Source organism: Oncorhynchus gorbuscha, linkage group LG21, assembly GCF_021184085.1.
Source record: "Oncorhynchus gorbuscha isolate QuinsamMale2020 ecotype Even-year linkage group LG21, OgorEven_v1.0, whole genome shotgun sequence".
Taxonomy (NCBI): domain Eukaryota; kingdom Metazoa; phylum Chordata; class Actinopteri; order Salmoniformes; family Salmonidae; genus Oncorhynchus; species Oncorhynchus gorbuscha.
This window is the reverse complement of record NC_060193.1, coordinates 47,195,859-47,202,801: the sequence shown is the minus strand read 5'-3', so window position 1 is coordinate 47,202,801 and position 6,943 is coordinate 47,195,859.

Below are 6,943 nucleotides of genomic sequence, written 5' to 3'. Positions count from 1 at the left end.
GGAGGACAATTATGTGGATATATTGAAGCAACATTCCAAGACATCAGACAGGAAGTTAAAGCTTGGTCGCAAATGGGTCTTCCAAATGGACAATGACCCCAAGCATACTTCCAAAGTTGTGGCAAAATGGCTTAAGGACAACAAAGTCAAGGTATTGGAGTGGCCATCACAAAGCCCAGACCTCAATCCTATAGACAATTTGTGGGCAGAACTGAAAAACAGTGTGCGAACAAGGAGGCCTACAAACCTGTCTCCGTTACACCAGCTCTGTCAGGAGGAATGGGCCAAATTCACCCAACTTATTGTGGGAAGCTTGTTGAAGGCTACCCAAAACATTTGACATTAACATTTGAGTTAATGTTAAGGATATGCTGGTGACACTGTCAGTGATTTATTTTGAATTACAGGCACACTTAACCAGCATGGCTACCACAGTGTTCTGCAGAGATACGACACCCCATCTGGTTTGCGCTTAGTGGGACTATCATTTGCTTTTCAACAGCACCATGACCCAACATACCTCCAGGCTGTGTAAGGGCTATTTGACCAAGAAGGAAGGTGATGGAGTGCTGCATCACATGACCTGGCCTCCTCAATCACCCAACCTCAACCCAATTAAGATGGTTTTGGATGAGTTGGACTGCAGAGTGAAGGAAAAGCAGCCAACAAGTGCTCAGCATATGTGGGAACTCTTCAAGACTGTTCGAAAAGCATTCCAGGTGAAACCAGGTGGTTGAGAGAATGCCAAGAGTGCAAAGCTGTCATCAAGGCAAAGGGTTAGTATATTTGAGTTAATCACATTATTTGTATCATTTGTTCAGTTTTTTTCTGGTTGATTAAATTGAAATTGCAACCAACTTTCAATAGTTTTAAAAATTTTAAAATGGCGATATTTGGGAGATGATTTTATTTTCAAATAACTGAATGTGCAAGGTTGTAATCTGAATAAAGGAATGAAAGACGTTATTGAACATGGGGTGAGACATTCCTATTAATTTGCTAGAGGACCAGTTCGGATTTAAGTATAACTTTTGTATGACTGAAGCCTTTAGTGAGAGGTTTAATGCTTTAATATTTAATCATTTCTGCCCTTAATATTTCATTCATAATCATTATATCAATAGGCCCGTTTAATTTGGTCTGGCTTGCAGTTCCAATTACATGGATCATTTTTAAAATCATCGTTTAAATAAAACAACCAAGTTGTTAACGAGTGTGCCGAGATTCGGGAAGCAAGTACAGGGAGTGTTTTAATAAATAAACACGACACTCAAGCAACGCACCGACATGAAAACAGAGTCAATAACACCTGAGGGAAAAACCAAGGGGAGTGACAGATGTAGGGAAGATAATCAAGGAGGTGATGGAGTCCAGGTGAGTGTCATGAGGTGCTGGTGCGCATGACGATTGTGACAGGTATTCGTGATAATCAGCAGCCTGATGACCTAGAGGCCGGGGAGGGAGTATACTTGACAAAAGTATTATTATGACATCGACCGCCAAACACCGAGAGGGACCGACTTCGGCGGAAGTCATGATAGGCATCCCCCTTGTGTGTGGCCATAATGCCCCCTAAAAAAATCCATGCCTTTTGTGCCCTTGGCCTGAATATAACAATTATAATTCCTTCTACTGGCTGCCATGCTTCCAAAGCACCTCTCACTCCCATATCTCAATTCTTATTAGCCAATGCCTGTCACATGATCGGGTCCTTCTCACAGGCTACAAGTGAAGACAGACACATCTGGGACGCAACTGCACCCGTCCCTCTTATCGAATTCCAAGGCGCATATTGAAGATTTTAGAAGAACTGTCCACATTTACTTTTCGTCAGCCAACAAGATGAATAGGCCTAACGAACAGCAAAAGCACTAGCCTATGTCAATGTACTATCCCCCATAGTATAAAAGTTGATCTATTCTATTGGTCACCTTGTCCTTCTGTGCAAGAACTGAATATTCCAAACATACTCTGGGACAGTTGTGGGTTGCAATAGATCCCAAATTAATTAATGCAACCACTCGCATATAAAATGTGTAAAAGCAATGAGACTGAGACTAATGCAATAGATCAGAATGTTTAGCTTTAAAAGTTGATAAGCTATTAGGCTATTTCTTCACAGTGGAGGCACAGCAATGAACACACTGCAGTAGGCTATAAACACAAATGTTCCAAAATTCAATCAATTAGTAAATGCAATTATGCATGTAATTCTATATTATAAAGGTACATTTTTATGGTGAAAACTACCTTCCCTAAACTTGAAACTCATACGCCGTCTATGGATGCCAGGATGCTCCACCGGTTGCAAAACAGATGAATGTGCTTAATTTTAAGTTATTTGGCCACTTTAGTTGTTATATAAAACGTATCAAAACATATAGGCCTATGGGATAGGCTATGAGCTAGGCTACTTGAGGTGTGTGCTAGGGTTGCCAACTGTCCCTTATTAGCCGGATGTCACTTATATTGGGCTTAATTAGTTTGTCCATACAGGACCTCCCTTGTCCCGTATATTTATCCAATCACAGTATAGCGTAAACGCGCCAATTCTTGAAAAGTAATTTCTGTTGTTGTTCGGTCGGTTTGGCATATCAAGGAAATATGATAAAATCTGCAAAAAAGAAAAGACTTTGCGTCTACAACAAACAATGGGAGGCAAAAAAGACGTTGGTTAAGCCCTTCAGTGGTGACTCGACCAAAGGTTTGTGTACTTTATGCCGTCGAGAATTCTCAATTGGCCATTAGGGAGAATGACCTTACTCGGCATGCATCCACAGAAATGCACAAGATGGCCACGCTAGCTAAAGGTGCTAGCAATATCGGTGCATTATTCGACCTAGTAAAGACAGATTCAGGTTGGATATTCGATGGATATTAGCCTGCAATTTTCCTTACGTCCACCAACAGCAGTTAGGGACTGTCAACATAGTGACAAATCAAAATGTTCAAATTCCAATAGCTATTATAACCATTAATCCTAAAACTTTAAAACTGGTTCTAGCTAACCCGATGGCATAGACACACATTGCACACACTTTTTTTGTCGATTTACACATCACACTTTTAAATTATTTTTTTAAATATTTGAATTTCAATAGCTCCTTGGCCACGAGCTTCAATGCCATACAACACTCCTTCCATGGCCTCCAACTGCTCTTAAACGCTAGTAAAACCAAATGCATGCTTTTCAACCATTCGCTGCCTGCACCCGCACGCCCGACTAGCATCACCACCCTGGATGGTTCCGACCTAGAATATGTGGACATCTATAAGTACCTAGGTGTCTGGCTAGGCTGTAAACTCTCCTTCCAGACTCATATCAAACATCTCCAATCTAAAATCAAATCTATAGTCGGCTTTCTATTCCGCAACAAAGCATCCTTCACTCACGCCGCCAAACTTACCCTCGTAAAACTGACTATCCTACCGGTCCTCGACTTCGGAGATGTCATCTACAAAATAGCTTCCAACACTCTACTCCGCAAACTGGATGCAGTTTATCACAGTGCCATCCGTTTTGTTACTAAAGCATCTTATACCACCCACCACTGCGACTTGTATGCTCTAGTCGGCTGGCCCTCGCTACATATTCGTCGCCAGACCCACTGGCTCCAGGTCATCTACAAGGCCATGCTAGGTAAAGCTCCGCCTTATCTCAGTTCACTGGTCACGATGGCAACACCCACCCGTAGCACGCGCTCCAGCAGGTGTATCTCACTGATCATCCCTAAAGCCAACACCTCATTTGGCCGCCTTTCGTTCCAGTTCTCTGCTGCCTGTGACTGGAACGAATTGCAAAAATCGCTGAAGTTGGAGACTTTTATGTCCCTCACCAACTTCAAACATCAGCTATCTGAGCAGCTAACCGATCGCTGCAGCTGTACATAATCTATTGGTAAATAGCCCACCCATTTTCACCTACCTCATTACCACAGTTTTTATTTATTTACTTTTCTGCTCTTTTGCACACCAATATCTCTACCTGTACATGATCATCTGATCATTTATCACTCCAGTGATAATCTGCAATATTGTAATTATTCGCCTACCTCCTCATGCCTTTTACACACATTGTATATAGAATCCCCTTTTTTTTCTTTTTTTTCTACTGTGTTATTGACTTGTTAATTGTTTACTCCATGTGTAACTCCGTGTTGTCTGTTCACACTGCTATGCTTTATCTTGGCCAGGTCGCAGTTGCAAATGAGAACTTGTTCTCAACTAGCCTACCTGGTTAAATAAAGGTGAAATAAAAAATAAAAATAAAATAAAAAGATCTACAGCCACTTCTCGGTATCTGTATCCCGAAGAGAGGAACTGCATGCATTTTCTTGTCTTTGTTGAAATTGAGTGGCGTGAAATTCTGCGACATGTTTGCACACGGATGGCTCTCTCTTCATCCAGCTGTCGATCGTCTCCTGCAAAGCTGGCCAGCTCTTACTTCATACTTCAGGTCTCTCGGGGAGACCTGTCCAGTGGCACTGAAGAGTATTTTTGAGTATGAAGAAAAAACAAGCTGCCGAGATTTATCTGTGCTTTTTCCACAACGTGGGAAAAAAAGCTGGAGGAAACAATCCTCTGCATCACAGATGTTTAAGTGATCCGTCAATCACGGATTACAAAAAGAAAACCATCCCCATCGCGGACCAGGATGTCTTGCTCCCAGACAGACTAAATAACTTTTTTGCCCGCTTTGAGGACAATACAGTGCCACTGACACGGCCCGCAACCAAAACCTGCGGGACTCTGTCGACCCCGCCCTGTGCAACTGTGTACTGGACTTCCTGATGGGACGCCCCCAGGTGGTGAGGGTAGGTAACAACATCTCCACCCCGCTGATCCTCAACATTGGGGCCCCACAAGGGTGCGTTCTGAGCCCTCTCCTGTACCCCCTGTTCACCCACGACTGCGTGGCCATACACGCCTCCAACTCAATCATCAAGTTTGCGGACGACACTACAGTGGTAGGCTTGATTACCAACAGCGACGAGACGGCCTACAGGGAGGAGGTGAGGGCCCTCTGAGTGTGGTGTCAGGAAAATAACCTCACACTCAATGTCAACAAAACAACGGAGATGATCGTGGACTTAAGGAAACAGCAGAGGGAGCACCCCCCTATCCACATCGACGGGACAGTAGTGGAGAGGGTAGTAAGTTTTAAGTTCCTCGGCGTACACATCACGGAAAAACTGAATTGGTCTACCTACACAGACAGCGTCGTGAAGAAGGCGCAGCAGCTCCTCTTCAACCTCAGGAGGCTGAAGAAATTCGGCTTGTCACCAAAAAGCACTCACAAACTTCTACAGATGCACAATCGAGAGCATCCTGTCGGGCTGTATCACCGCCTGGTACGGCAACTGCTCCGCCCACAACCGTAAGGCTCTCCAGAGGGTAGTGAGGTCTGCACAAAGCATCACCGGGGGCAAGCAGGGTCAAATAATAATAATCACAGTGGTTGTAGAGGGTGCACCAGGTCAGCACCTCAGGAGTAAATGTCAGTTGGCTTTTCATAGCCGATCATTCAGAGTTAGAGAGAGTAGGTGTGGTAGAGAGAAAGAGTCGAAAACAGCAGGTCTGGGACAAGGTAGCACGTCCGGTGAACAGGTCAGGGTTCCATAGCCGCAGGCAGAACAGTTGAATCTGGAGCAGCAACACAAACAGGTGGACTGGGGACAGCAAGGAGTCATCAGGCCAGGTAGTCCTGAGGCATGATCCTAGGGTTCCGAGCCTCTGAGAGAAAAGAGAAAGAGAGTTAGAGAGAGCATACTTAAATTCACACAGGACACTGGATAAGACAGGAGAAATACTCCAGATGTAACAGACTTATCCTAGCCCCCCGACACATAAACTATAGCAGCATAAATACTGGAGGCTGAGACAGGAGGGTTCGGGAGACACTGTGGTCCCGTCCGACAGTACCCCCGGATATGGCCAACCAGGCAGGATATAACCCCACCCACTTTGCCAAAGCACAGCCCCCACACCACTAGAGTGATATTTTCAGACCACCAATTTACTATCCTGACACATGGCCGAGTATAACCCACAAAGATCTCCCCTACGGCGCGAACCCGGACAGGAGATCATGTCAGTGACTCAACCCACTGTTGTGCATCCCTGTTAGTGAGCATTTCTCCTTTGCCCAGATAATGCACCCACCTGGCAGTTGTGGCATATCAAGAAGCTGATTAAACAGCATGATCATTACACAGGTGTACCTTGTGCTGGGGACAATTTAAATTTTAAATGTTTTATTTTACCTTTATTTATACAGGTTTTTCTCATTGAGATAACATCTCTTTTCCAAGAGAGACCTGGTCCAATAGCAGCAGGGGGAACAACGCTTCAGACAAAACAACGTACATACACTAACACAACATTAAACAAAACTATAAACACACATACAGTACAACAAGAACATTTTATGTTAAAAAGACAAGTCTTGACTATAAAAGGCCACTCTAAAATGTGCAGTTTTGTCACACAACACAATCCAACAGATGTGGTGTGTGACAAGGTGGAAGGTGGTGCGGTGGTCCTTGGTGGGTGTGGGGGTGCTTTGCTGGTGACACTGTCAGTGATTTATTTAGAATTCAAGGCACACTTAACCAGCATGGCTACCACATCATTCTGCAGCGATACAACATCCCATCTGGTTTGCGCTTAGTGGGTCTATCATTTGTTTTTCAACAGCACCATGACCCAAAACACACCTCCAGGCTGTGTAAAGGCTATTTGACCCAGAAGAAGTGTGATGTAGTGCTGCATCAGATGACATGGCTTCCACAATCACCCGACCTCAACTCCGTTGAGATGGTTTTGGAGGAGTTGGACTGCAGAGTGAAGGAAAAGCAGCCAACAAAGTGCTCAGCATAAGTGGGAACTCCTTCAAGACTTTTGGAAAAACATTCCTCATGAAGCTGGTTGAGAGAATGCCATG